We start from the raw sequence: 14,810 nt of genomic DNA on the forward strand, positions 1-14,810 counted from the left end.
AAGCAACGCGTAACCGCTAACGCCGTTACTGCTAACACGTTACCGCCACCACTGCCCAGCACATGCTCTTTGCCAACACAATATGGTCAAGAGAATGAACAAGATATCAAGCAGGTGATACAATCCAACGAAGTGAAACCAGCGCTGTGAGTTAAAGTTTCCAAATAAAATTCACGCTCAATGTTTTTTTTTTTTTTTTTTGCTTTTTTTTTTGCTTTTTTGTTTTGTTTTTCAAGTACCGATAGCCACTGTTGTGCGAACGTTCGAGACACGTGCCACGAACGATTGCTGCACCGCCATTTGCTACCAAGAGAATCACGAGGCACGGACATCATACACTGTCGCATTTGACGCCACTTGCGAGGCAAACACAAGCAGATCAAGGCACTTTACTGAGAGCGCTTGCCTTTTCGGCTGGACCTGGGGGCTCGCGGAGCACGAGGTCACGTGGCATGTTGTTATCGCTGGATTGGCTAGCATAGCTCATGGCATCGGCCGCAGTCTATTTGAAAGTGAAAGCACGGCGCGTGGCGGTGAGACATTGCAATTTGCATGTTTCCATTGCATCGCTGCGTCATGCGTGGCGCAGCGGACATAAATTACACGCAGATCAGTGACGACGGAAAAATCTCGCTTGTGGGCAAAACCAATCCTGGTGGTAAACACGTGCCGCGAGCCGCTAGTCCGTGCGAGTTCGAGAAAATAAAACAAGAACAAATGTTCTTGCTTGATTGAAACGTTTTTTATAAGCAGAAAAATGAAATGACCGCCATGCCGCTTTAACTTTATTCAACTGGGCGGTGGTTAGGGAAGGAAGATAGGACCAAAGAGCACAGAAAGAAAGGTAAATGAAGGAAAGAGAATTATTTGTACAGGGGAAGGTTCGCTGCCCGCACAATACAAAGGCAAGCAGCGAGTCGAGAATGTGTTTACGGTGGTCGCGTGGCTTTGTGGGGTGTGGGCATGTCCATTCCGCGTAACTTCTGTGGCGATAGGTCGCCGGGGTTAGATTAAGGCCTGTAGCCCTGTGCGTGGAGTGCTTAGGACAGTCCCATGAAATGTGAGGATACTTCGCCGCCACTTTGCACTGGGGGCAGAGTGGGCTAGGGCCAAGATCATCCTCGGAAATAGGACGGTGAAACCTGGCCCTCCAGACTGGTGTCACTGCCGTTTGTGTATAAAACTTACTGAGGCAGATCCTTTCCCATCTAGTGTATATCCAGGCGGGAGGATACATTCCTCCTGAGGAAGGAGAGCAGCACGTCGCGCCTTCCTTGCGAGACGAGATACCTCCCTGCGCTCCAATGGGTCCATGGGGACCAAGGCTGGATTGGGATAGCAGAGGCGGACACAACCTTGTGAGGGTACAAAGATAAGTAATAAATCCCTCGCGGCTGTGTTCGCCTTCTCGTTACACAATGCTCTTGCTTGGGGCACTTGAGGCTGGTGTCGCCATCTCGTTGAACTTAATGGAAATTAATCTGTCCTGTCAAATTTATTTACACAAATACGCAAATACAATAATACACAATAATTTTGGACGGAGAAGTCTCTAGTGCGTACTAAAATACGTTTGGCCAGTTTTTTTTGTTTTTTTTCGAAGTAATTTAAATTTTAAAGTTGCCCGAAAATGCGCTTAGAACAGTTAAATCGGACATATTTCTAGATTTTATCAAAATTCTACGGCGCTTTCAGGGGAAAACTTACGGCTCATACCACCTTCCTTACGTCTTCATAATGGGCCTCCAAAAGAATCAACACTCTCGTGCATTTCTGAAACTCAGGTTTGTGTAGCGAAATTGGCCCATTGAGTGACGGGCGGGTGAATCCATCTTAAGTTAGCTCCCCGGTTCAGCACTTTCTACAACACCAGTAATTAGATGACAGCCTCTCAATTATAACGGGAAAACAGGAAAAATCCGCCGATCACTCGTTTGCGCTAGCATGCTGCGTCGCGCTGCGCAAACATAGCGCGAGCGCCGCTGCAGAGATGTGCACCAAAGGCCACCTGCCGATGCGCCAGACCGAGCAAAGAGTGGGGGAGGGGTAGAGGTTTCCGACCCTCACGAAGAGTCATGCTCAAATTGTGCGCAACGGCGCGGATGGATCCGGACACGCGGACGCGCGGAGCTAGTGGCGCGGACAGAACGGCCGCCGCATGCCGCCCGAGTCCCTGCTTCCCCTAGGATCGCTTTGCGACGCGGGCTGCGTGCACTGCCTGCTCAGACGCGGCCGGCTGCGTCCACTTTGGACCAATTTGCCGCCGGGCCTGCCCTCGCGCGGACACGTGGCAACTCGACCGGCTCCCAAGCTCGTTTCTCAAACGGCTTGTTTTTCGGCCAGTTGACAGCAACACTTGGCCCCGAAAACTCAACGGCTTGGTTACGTCGCTCCTTCTTTGTTTTCTTTCTAGGGGTCAATGAGGGCAATCATAGTCGTTTTAGTAGTAGCATCCTTTCTATGGGATGGAGGTGGTATGCGTTCCTACATCGTTACATCCGCGCGATAGCCCCACTTAAAATGCCTAGACCATTTTGTTTAAGAGCGAAGTACGTTGTTCATTAACGTCGCAAACTTCGAGCGTATTTTATATAAAATTGCGTTTCTCGGTTTGTTAACGACCGAACTATCTCTACTTTGCGCGTTGCCTTCGGACCAACGCGAATAATTTGTTCAGCTTTTGTATCGCGCTATTATATTACGGTTGTTTTTCATTTGAGAAGGTTACGCGTTCGTGCATAGATATAAATGTGCTCTAAACAAAAGAAACATGAAGTTCTCATTTCATTTCGTACAGAACGGGAGGAAGAAGACGAAGCGATTCGAACCGGGTTTGTCTTTTTCTCGGCTTATTTCTTTCCGCTGTTATTTTTTTTTTTTTTTATTTATGTTTCACCAGTTGAGGCAATTCAAGATTCTGAGAACAATTAATAAGGCTTCGTCAGTTTGTCGGAGGGGTGCCTTTCGATCGGCTCAGGTATAAACCCTTATTTGACTTCGCTAAGGCTACCGGAACCGCTTCACTAACGGCAAGTCAGAAGACTTCAACTGAGCGCTACAGCATGCCTCTTTCAACATGCGGATATTCGATCACCGAGCTGTAGAATGAAGCATCCGTCACTAACCTGGCTGAAGTTAGACCAACTGACCACGGACCCAACACCCTTGCGCCCAACGCTGAAATGTTAACTAGCGACATTGAAATCGCCGACACCAACCAAGGTGAATGGTAAGGTGCCAAGACATCTAAGAAGCGCAAAAACAACTTCGGTTCAGTTAAAAGCGCAGACACAGTCATGAACTCACCCAGGGCCGTAACCAGGGGGGGGGTTAGGGGGTTCTGACACGCCCCGAAATTTTTTTCCGGGTACGGCCCTGGTCGGTGCACTTGCAGCCAGCCGATTTTAACATCCACCTCTGCGCACGCGCAGTGGCGCCGGTCGGCTACCGGGTAACAAACCGGGACCGGTTCTCCGGTTTGCTATAACTCTCCATTATATGCCACCGATGCACATGATTCATAGGCGAAAATAAGACAATAGACATTTTCAAAATGGCCGCCGTTGTCCCCGAAACCCCCCCCCCCCCCCCCCCCCGGAATTTTTTTCTGGGTACGGCCCTGAGTTACTCACCTACCACGACAGTTGGCCTGACTGTAATTTTCGTATCAGCTATTGAAAACCAAAAAAACACAGCGACGAGCAATCTAAAACTGCCTGTTGCATTGAAACAGATAGGCCCCGAACATCCACAAGATTAGATACCAAGAGCAGATTAAACCTGCTCGCAGTGGATACTGGCCATGGCCAAACGACACGTGCGTTCCTTGCCTGCACTCAGATGTTCGGCTTAAAGATTAGGGCGTACGAGCCTGTTCCGCGGCAGTTTGCACTAGGAGTTATCAAAGACGTCGACGCTTCACTTTCTGATGCCGAAACTCAACATGTGAGATCACCAGAAAGTCGAATGGCTAGAATCTGACGACTTAGACGAAGTTTCATAGTCGATATATCCTTCCGCGAAACCATGTGGCCGAGTTCTGTTTATCTCGGCCACGTCCGCCATCTGGTGTCCCCATTCAAGGAGCGCCCAATTCGGCGCCGCAAATGCTAGGGATATGGACATCGCGAAGCTACTTGCAAGCGCCCACCCGTCTGCAGTCGCTGCGAAGAAGCCCATGAGATCAACGACACGTGTTCTGCTCAACACAAAATGCGTGAACTGCAGTCAAGCTCACGCTGCCACGTCCTCTTCCTGCCCAAAATGACAGCGAGACTGTGAGATCCGCAACTACGTGCACAAACATGCAGTTGATTTTCGCCGCAAGGTCCGCCGTCTCACAACAGAGGCAAACAAAAGAAACGGATGAAGTTGAACAGCGACATCTACACCCACAGAACACAATAGATGAGAGATCTAAGAAGCAGAACCCAAGCTTCCATGGCTATGCTGCAGCTTTAAAGTAGGATCAACAGAAGCTCACGGTGAGGGCCCTTCTCTCAAATAATCCCAAAACTCAAGTTCCAGAACCCAAGGGAGTAAGAGAAAGGCCGTTCACGTAAACGGGTGCCATTCCTGATTTAATGCGGAAGGCTACTTCCAACTCTCGCGCTCCGCCAACCAAAGAAAATACATGAGAGATTTAACATTTCAGACAAAACCCCGAGACTGAGGGGAAGGAAGGACAGCACAACACGACGCCTCAAACACATGGGAGAGCTGGATTCCGCTTCTCAAAAAATCAGCTCGCATGGCCTACAGCCTATTGTCTTCTGTCGACGCCCAATGGGCACGAAACATCAGACGATTGCTTAATATGAATCTTCCACTTATGGGAGAATTATAAACGCGGGAAGAATCAACAAGCCACATACACGCGTCCCCAATCGCAGATTATTCAACATATTATCAGGATTATTTACCACCCCCCTGAAGAAAGGCAGGCGTATACGATCACCACCAGAGCCCTCAAGGAAGGCATGGCTCTGTATACAAGAAGCCTGGTTCAGAGTCATCACCGATCCAGCCTACGGAGAAGACCAACCTTACCACGGATTCCCTTTTTGCTGTTGATCTTTCAAGCTCAAAGACCTTTCCCACCAGTATGTAAGATAAAACTTTCAGACATGTCTGACCTTTTTCTGGGGCACTACTACAAGTAGCTGCGATGATTTCACATTTGCATGATCGTGTCTTTCGTGTTCTCTTACATGGTTTACATATATTGAATGCCATAGCAGCAGACATGTACAAATTACTCAAAAAAGGTAGTTAAGTTAAGTTACTGAGTATCGACGTTAAAAGTAATTGAAGCAGAGTAGAAATTACGCATTTGTAATAGTAATTGAGTAAACTACTAACTACTGTAAAAAGTAGCGAGTTACTTTGAAGTTACTTTCGAAGTTACTTTTTTTATATTTTTGTGGTAGCAAAATGGACAGCAGTTTTGATCAATGAAAAACCCTGCGAGCCTAAAATAAATGCAGTCTATTTATGGCTTGCGTTTTCGCCAAAATAGTTTATTCGCTCGCAGAAGCAATTGAGATTCAAAGTTCTTGATAGGAGAGTTTTCCCCTTTTCCTTCTAAGGACCTCCCTAGCCTAGCTAAATAGACGTTCCACCGACGGGCTGGATGGAACGGCATGTTGAATTAGAGAAACAGGCTGTGCAGGGTCGGGTAAGCGAGTGTCGGCATCTTAGGTGTCCATGACTAAACACGTGAGGTTTGCCTCGGGTAGAGGGTTTTTTATAACAAACTTTCCTCCTATTTTTCTTTTTTCTTCGTCAAGTTGAGGTTGTTATGACTGGTCCCTCTTTATTCCGACGTCGTTCTGAGAGTACGCTGAGCGAGTGCGCCAGACCGCGCCACGACGATGAGATCATCCGAACGACTGCGCCTCCCGTTGTAGTGCTAGTGCTACGCTACTGAAAAAAAAATTGTTTTGGTTTAACAGAAGATGAAAATGAGTATACTTCGCCGCTGACGCCGGGTCCAACAAAATTATCTCCCAAGGGTAACTCGCAATCCTCGCCGGCGACTACAATATTCTGATGCGCCTGACACGCCTGACAAGTAAATCGTTTTAGCAAAGAGGAGGTCTCCCAGGGCATGGATGGTCGGAAGGACGCGAAGGATTACGTGAACAAGCATCGTCGTTCGTATACAGTTGCAGCTGGAAGCGGGAACGTGCTCCCATGAACGGATTATCCGTGCCAGGGTTTGTGCGCGGGGGAGTCCGGCTTTGCAAAGGCGTATGCGCTGACGACAAGGCGACCATAGGAACAGGCGCCCAGCTGCGAGGTCATTCCAGTAGCGCCTCCCGTGGAACCTACCGCTTGATTCAGAACTCCACTAAAGACAGACAACACGAAAACAACTCTCGGAGTGTCCCCGTCTTTCGCGGTTGCAGCTGGAAACGCGGCGCCTGCGTGCATTACCGGATTAGGTCAATACCCGACCAAGGCTTGTTAAGCATCTCTTGCTGCGTTCGTGCGTGCCGGTGTTATATTTTGGCTGCTCGTCGCCACCTTGGCCAAGGACGCCTTCCCGAACAAAGGGGCCCCTCTTTCGGGAATGCCTCTTTATCTGCCGGCGTCTTATTCATTTCTGCGCTCAAACATTCGTGATGGGCAAAATTAGCACTGTATAATTTCGAAAGTAGTTAGTAATTTGAGTAGAAGTTACCTGAAAAAGTAGTTAAATTAAAATACTAATTACCCACATCAAGTTGTAATTGAAAGTTACCAAGTTACTCGAAAAAGTAGTTAAACTACAGTAGTTTGAGTAGAGCAGTTGAACTACGTCCAAGTCTGCATAGCAGTGACCATATGCCTACCTACACTCTTAAGGGGTTTACATTCAATACCATATCGTCAACAATCAGACTGACTGATCGGTGCCTTTTCAAAGTTACTCTTGGAAACGCACGTAAGTCGTTTTGCTGCGACAATGAATTCTACCATGGTATTCGAGAACTTCTGAAGAAGCACACAAAAACATACAATCTACCCCAAAGGTCTGTTTGATTGACGCGGAATACAAACGTCTTCGTGCGCTTCGTCGGAGATTCGAACAAATGGCAAGAAAAACACATGAACCTGAAGGAATTTGTTAAGTAAGGCGCCAGCAAAAACGCATAAAACGCCACCTAGATAAATTAGCCCAACGTCATTGGAGAGATCATTGCGCAACATTAGATCCTCGTAAGCCTCTTTGTCAAATATACAGCCTTGCTCGTGGTGTAAGCACAACTCAACAGCGTCACCCTTTTCGCTCACTATCCCTTCGACCAGATCTTTTGGAACTAGCCGTTGCTGAAAGGTACTGTAAAAAGCTCACGGAAAGCATTTGAAATTCCACCATTCCACTTGTTAAATCCATTTCGAGCATGTCCACGCATGGACGCACCGTGCGATTTACGCGAACTACACTCCAAGAAAAAAGATGGTCTCAAAGGACTAACGGCAACATCCGGTCCTCTGAACTCCCATTTTCTCCCCGAAGAGACCATCTGGTTCGAGCTAGGTACCGTGGGCCAATGCTGAGAACTAACTGCAGTCGACCGAGACTAACCGAGAGGCGCGTGGGTGCAAAAGCGCGGGAGCAAGAGCAGCGAGAGCAGTGAATGTAACTTGAGTAGTATTTTAAATACTTTATGAAGCAGGCATTTAGTAACTTAACTTAAATACTTTTATCGTGTATTTTGTCCAGCACTGATACAATATCAGTGTAAAAATAGACCGTAAAATTTACGGGCCAATACCAGGCGGCAATTGCGCCGTAAAAATAACGGTGCACTGCAAATTTGGTTTACGGAAAATCTAAATGGTGACCGAAAATTTCTACGGTCCCCGTTTAAGGTAAATTGTCGTATCCTGTAGCTACAATAATTTACTTTGTCTGCGTTTTTATTTCCTGCTGTGTGTGGCAAGGTTATAAAGGACACGTATATGTTCAGGAGGACTCTAAATAGAAGAACTATATTCGAACACTGCAGTTCAAACATTTTGTAACTTGCGCGTACATTTCTCACCAATCACATCCAGTCACAATCAAATCCAATCACATCCAAAAATGTCATTAGTATGAAATGGCAAGGACGAGATCTCCTCGAATAAAGTATCTTGTGATGAGGTGAGCTCACCAACCAGGAAGAAGATGAGCCCTTTCAGCCAAGAAATTATTACCGAGTTTTAGTAGACCGCATTCGTGCTCCCGTTCTTCGGGACGCCACATTTGCCATTGCGCGTGCGCGGCCGCTCTGAGTTTGAGCGTAACCGGCTGGGCATGCGCAGTAGGCCAGGCTCGGAAATTGAAAACCACTCACTAGAACTCCCTGATTTACGAGTAGAGTTTTGTTTTTGATGGCGCCATATTTCGATCTGTTGAGCATTTGTTCTAAGGATGTAATGTCCAGCGATGGATCTAAAAGTTCAGAATTCTGTAAATGACTAAACTAGGAAAGGTATCTCAGAATTCTTTGTAATTCCTCCAAGATAGCATCTTGATCAGCATTAGCCTTACTTTAAGTGCTATTAAATTGTCTTTATTCCTAACTTCTCAAGAATAACAAAGCTGGGTGTGTTCAAAAAAGGCAGGACAGACAGACCTTTCCCGTCCAGAAGTCTTGTGTACCCCACATCTTCGGCCGGCAATCCACCCCCTCGCTGCCGTTGCCCCTATGTCGCTTGTATAGCCTGCAGCATGATCGGAAGGCACGCCACGCACGACACCGACCGAGGGTGTCTCAATCGCCATACCGGCGCCCGTTAATTGCTCGTTCTCAAGATAAACGACGGTAAACCCATCGGGTATAATTGCTTTTTCTTAAGCTCGTAATGAACCCTCTAATGACACCTTTCGTGAGTCGTATCACCTTTTCGTTCTTGTTTCTGTTTCAAATAAAAGGCTCGCTAGACCATTTGCACGCGCCTAAGGACGAGCTCACGAACAGCTATTAACTCAATTAAATGTTGTTCGGACCGCGGCTACAGCTATTATGCATCACCGTCGACGGCAACAATGTGGTAGAACTTGCTTGTTTGTTTTTCTCTCGCCTTCTCTTTGAAGTTGCGGCACAACTAATCCCTATTTAAGGATCCCCCCCCCCCCCCCCCCCCCCCGTAACATAACTCGAGGCGTATAGTATAAATGCCGGCAATTGAGAGAAAACGCTTACACTAACTGGATATTTGTTCTTAGTTGGTTGATATTGTGTAACGTTTTGTTGGGGCCTCTATCGGCTTCGAGACCCAGATTAAAATTTGGGGAAGCGTGCTCTTGTTTATTCATGGTTCTCTATGAGGCACGTGGTGATTCCCTCTGTCAACAATAGACCGATCTCACCAACCAGTTTGACTACGCCACCGCTGCCGCAATGCATCGAGGGAACTTTAGTCTTTCTGCACGCGCGACAACCTCGCTGGACCCCTGCGCGAGTGGAGCACGAGACAGATTGAGCCCTCGCGTGCACTGCCGTTTGCCTGCTATGAACTAAAGTTATGACGGCGTCACGCATGCGTCGAACGCTTGGTGAGATCGGTCTATTCGGGTGGAGAAAAGATACCCACTCTAACGGCACAGAGCATGGACAAGGGTACAGAGCACGACCTCTTAGCAGTTGATTCTAGTGTGCGAGCGTTGCATTGGCGCCTCTCATGGCTTCGGCCTCGCTTGAGTAGCATCCGTTTTACTTCAAGTAAGTGTAAAACAAAGCGTAGTTCTGCTTTTCACCACATGGAGCCATGCCGATCAAATCTCGAGTCGAATAGCGCCTGACCTGCTTTTTATTATCATTTGATGTATATGTAACAGGTATAACAACAGAAACTTCGGCAGCATATAAACTGAGCAGGTGGTTAGCTACTTATGTCGTGGATATAGCAGAATGGACCTCACGAGAACAGAAGATAATAAAAAAGAATCCAAGAGCGGAATTAAATGGAACATTAACAACATTAAGAATAGTGTCAGGATAAAGTAGTATACGATAAAAAAGAACAAAGGTACTGAGCAAAGTAGTCTAGACAGAATAAAATTGAATTTGTGTATCACTGTTACAGTGATACACAGATTAACTATAATGCAACAAAACTAAGCATATTACAGTAAAATGGTCCAGGATCGGAGAAAACGTTAGACGAGGCATATATAATGCAAAAAAATTAGATACTAGGATATTGTATAATAGGAAAATGTGTGCTAAAAATAGGCAGTATTTAGTTGAAAGTATATAATAAAAAGCAGTAAAGACATAAAAGTGAAGGGATGAAGATGACTGTTTCATGCGGAAAACTCCACGTCGCAAAACGAATATTTTGACGCTTTTAATATGCGGGTTATTATAAACGGAATTTATAATCAGTAGCACATCTTGTTATTTTTCCAACGCCGCACACTGATCTGTAGAAGAGATCCAAGAACCAATCCGTGCTCGCAGTTCCCCGATTCATTGCTTTGCGAATCAACTCGGTAAACTTCACCACGGAATCATAGGTGAAGAGATAGAAAGCAGAGCGTGCATGGACTCGTTTAACGGGAAGCTGAACAGGTTCTTCAGAAAAATTGAGCTAGAGCTTGATTGTAGAGTATTATAATCTCGTGAACCTGAATATCAAGTTTGTTTTCCCAGAAGGTGTATCGAAACGTGAGAAAACACGAAAAAACTCCGACCAATCGTTACGTAATACCCAGATCTTTCGGCTGCCAAGCGCTTGACGCCCATGTGAGCAGCGCGTGCGATTGCAAGCTTGTGAGGTATGTGGAACAGTAAAAAAATATATGGTAATTATGTTCAATTTCCGTATAGATATAATGTTTCTTAAATTGCCTACCTCTAACGTCAAAACTGTAAAACATGTTAATTAAACTTTTGATCAGTAAGGGTAACGCGCTTCCCTTATTTTCAGGTAACGTAGGTCGTTAACGCGTTCCTTTAATTTGCAAGTAACGAGTAACGTATTTCGTTACTTTTTTCAGGTAACACCTACAACACTAGACAAAACAGACAAGGTCCGTCTTTTTTTTTTTTTCCAGTCTCTTGATTTTGCCTTGAAATATGTTCAACCATCCCAAGTTTTTTTCAGCCCTAACTTTTTGTTCATTGAAGCAGTATCGTGTAACATCCAGCCGCTTTTCAATTGTTATAGTATTTATGAGATAAGTCAATCGCCATGCGTCGCTACTTTTCTAGCAGACGTTCTTTTCAACCTGTGTCTTGAAAGAGAGGGCCTGCCAAACATTTATGCCGAGCATTTTTTTTTTTTTATTCACGAAAGATTACCGCAAAATTCTTTTGTCATTTCGTGATGTCCTGCACGAAAACATGTAGAAATTACTGCACCGCGGATCAGAAGCCCATATTAGAGAATAAAAGCCACCCAGCTTGGCATCCTCCCATAGATGAGCTGGCTGGGCCACTGATCTCTACTATAGGGGGCTGGATGGCGCTTAGCTGCTCTCCGAGCCTGACGCAAGTGAAGCCACCGGAAGTTCGATGCTTGTCCCAAAAGTCGGGCGTGCGCTGGGCTTCCTAGTGCATTCAGTCGATATTTTGGACCATGCTTTTTTGTGTCTTTGATTGGGTTTTAATACTCCAGTTCTTGATTAAATCCCGAGAGTCAGCCATTTGAACGGGACATATTCACAACTTGATCAGCTAGAATCAAAAAATGTTTACATTGTATGGGTTCCCATGATACTTCTCGGGTCCGCATGCGCTCTCACTGCGCAACAAGCGGGCTCTCTTGAGGGAACAAGGGAAAATCCAGCGCCTTCGACGCTTTTCGAACCAGCACTCGGAAGGGTTACAAAGCCTGCCAAGCGCTCACTTCCGGGACAAGCCGCTCACTTCCGGTGACTTCATACCTGTTTGCTCAATACGCCATCCAACCCCCTCTAGTGGAGATGAGTGGGCTGGGCTAGCGGAGAAAACTGGGCAGCAATTGACCCCCATAAGTGATGACGTCACAACATGGCGTCTGGGTCCCGACAAACCGTTGCTAGGGGCGTTGCTATGGACTAATGCATAGAGACTCCACATGAGGCTAGACTTTTGCTTACAAGTAAGTAAATAATTTTTTGTAAGCAACCTAACTTCTTGATATCTAATTACGAAGATGTTCTTGTCGTCTCAGTGTCATATTGCAACGATGAAAGCCATTTTTGAAGTATCACACTCCGTTTTGCTTTGGTAGCAGACGACACGATAGGTTCGCTGGCCTCTGTTGCAGCGGGCGTCTTCATCGAATTCCGTCGGTAAACGAGCGACAAAAACAAGTGCATCACCATGGCCGTAGAGGCCTCCGCAATGTGCATTTTTTTTCTGTGAAGAACCCATCTTAGTTCAGAGGGACGAAAATGCCGTAAAATCAAACCACGACATGCAGATCAGCTACGACGACGACCTGAAGTGCATTACCGGCGTAGTGCAGGCCAGCATGAGAAACAAATTGTACGCCGTCGAGGTAGGTCGTTTGTTATTATTATTATTGAGGTTGTCAGGTTATTAAAATATTGCATGTCTATCGCAATTTCGCTTTTTTTTGTTTTTGTTTTGTATATATTAAATTTAGTGGATGTGCTCTTTCGGTGAAGATCTCCATCGAACGCGCGATGCGAGTACAATCTGTAATAAAGTCACCTTACGTTTTCTTTTTTTTTTTTTTTATCCAGTTTTTTTGTGCCTTGGGTTTTGCGGGATTCTGAAGAGACTGCAAGAATCTTTCTCTATGCGATGGTTACAACCAGGTACGAAGCACCCTCCTATAGCGCAAGTCCGCAAACAAAATTTGGGATCTAAACCGATCGAATGAAGCGCTTTTCTCACGGGTGCTTTAGCAGCCGATCAACTCGATCAACTCCCGGACTTTCGATAAACCGTATTTTGCATCGCACCCCACTATGAATTCTTTTCAGCGTCTGAAACTCATTATATTTCAAACAGATGCAATATCAGAATATCGTCTTTATTCACCCGATTCAGACGCGGGCGCCGGCTTGGTCGGCGGGCGTGTGGCAGACGGCATTCTTGCATTCGTCGTCTGCTGCAGGCATCATGAGGACCGGAAGTTGCAGTCGTAAATATTTCAGAAACAGGCGATTACCGGCACACTTCTGTCGAAACATTTATGACATTCAAGCTTTCTATATCTGTGATTTTTAGAAGTTTAAATCCTACTCCTGATTTTTGAATGGTCGGGTTTTCGTAGCGAAACCTAGCCACATGTATTTGTCCATAACAACGACCCTAGCAACGGTTTGTTTGGACTCATGACGTCACACTTACGGAGTCAATAACACCGCTTGACGCGGGCGAGATCACGCCTAGACCGTGCAACGCGCTCAGGAGACTAGCCGGAACATCGGCGCCGCGAGCCATACTACAGTTTCTCGGTCACACAGATTGGTGTCGCCATCTAGGGATCAAATTTTAAGTTTTTTTCACGATGGCCGCCGTGTGACCGCTGCCTCAAAAAGGATTGTCTGCAGTCTCCATACACAAATTTAAAAAAAAAAAAATAATCTTGATATTCATCATCCTGAAGACCAAACGAAGACGATTTAAGTGTCTCCTCAAATACAGAGCCGCTTCAGTTTCCCTTTAAGCATTTTTAATTGTCATTTCTCAGCATCGTACTCAAACTATGACAGTTGAATTATAGACTTTGCCCTCGCTATCACTGAGTGCCATCGGGGTTGTCGCACATAGAGAAGGAATGCAGGGTAGCTCCTCTCTAAATCCAGACACGATGTAACCCTCCCGCGCGCCCGTTATTTTCTGATCCTTCAAGAATTCATCTAAATCTTCTTCTTTTTTTATAAAAAAAAAATTGTTTGTATTTTCATATTTACGTGTGGCGAGTGAGCGTGCGCGGACGCGGTTCAGGAACACGGCCGGGGTTGTGGAACCCAGAAAAGCTCGATCCTGATTTATGCCGTCATCCGAGTATTTAATCGGATTAGGGAACGCAGACGGCCGAAACGTACTCGCGCGTTTAAGCCGGGCCACGTGTCACCACTCGAGTGGACGCGGGACTGCACGTGCTTGACGCCGCCTGCGAACCGTCTGCTCTGCTTAGCTTGTTCCAAGATTTCACGCTGGTTTCCTGCGCGACCTTATTGCGAGGGGTTGGACTTTTCCGGGGTTTTCGCGCAGCAGATCGGTGGAAGCTAGCCCCACATTGCTAGAATTAGATTGGCGTTCGTGCGTCTATCTTAAATGAATGAACCATTAGGGAATGGGCGAGGGAAGAAAGAAAGAGAGGAAGATTGGTTTTTAATACCTATTTCAGGTACACACTTTGTCAGACGACGCTACAAGTGAACGATCTGAATCGGTCCAGTGGAACTTGGTGGCCCCAAGAATTCCCAGTTTACCACAGGTAAAAAATACGCCGTTTTGGTTGCATCGCTAATGCTCGTGTTTTTAAGCCAGACGAAATTTATTTTTTGTTTTATTCGGTCAGTTATGAGACTAATAAGCGAGCAACCACACTTTGGAATTGCCAGATGCCGTGCTTTTGCACAGCAAGCTTTTTTGTATACTACACTGCTCGGCACTGTTAGCACGAACATGACGGCGGCGCTTTTCTGCAGTTTGCTTGGAAAATCTATTTAAAAATACGAGACTTTTCCGCTGAGGTTAGTTCTCCGTTTCTGCCCCACTGCTCTATACTTTGTTCGTCCTTACGCTGGGACTGCAGCCGATGGCAAAAAGCAGGAAAGCTCGAGGTCGCAGTTTCGAAGCGTTCTTACGAGCACTCGCTCTAGGAATGCACATCTCAAAGCCAGAAGCGCGAGCTAGCCTGCG

This window comes from Ixodes scapularis, unplaced genomic scaffold (genome assembly GCF_016920785.2).
Source record: "Ixodes scapularis isolate PalLabHiFi unplaced genomic scaffold, ASM1692078v2 PGA_scaffold10__122_contigs__length_95168666, whole genome shotgun sequence".
Taxonomy (NCBI): Eukaryota; Metazoa; Arthropoda; class Arachnida; order Ixodida; family Ixodidae; genus Ixodes; species Ixodes scapularis.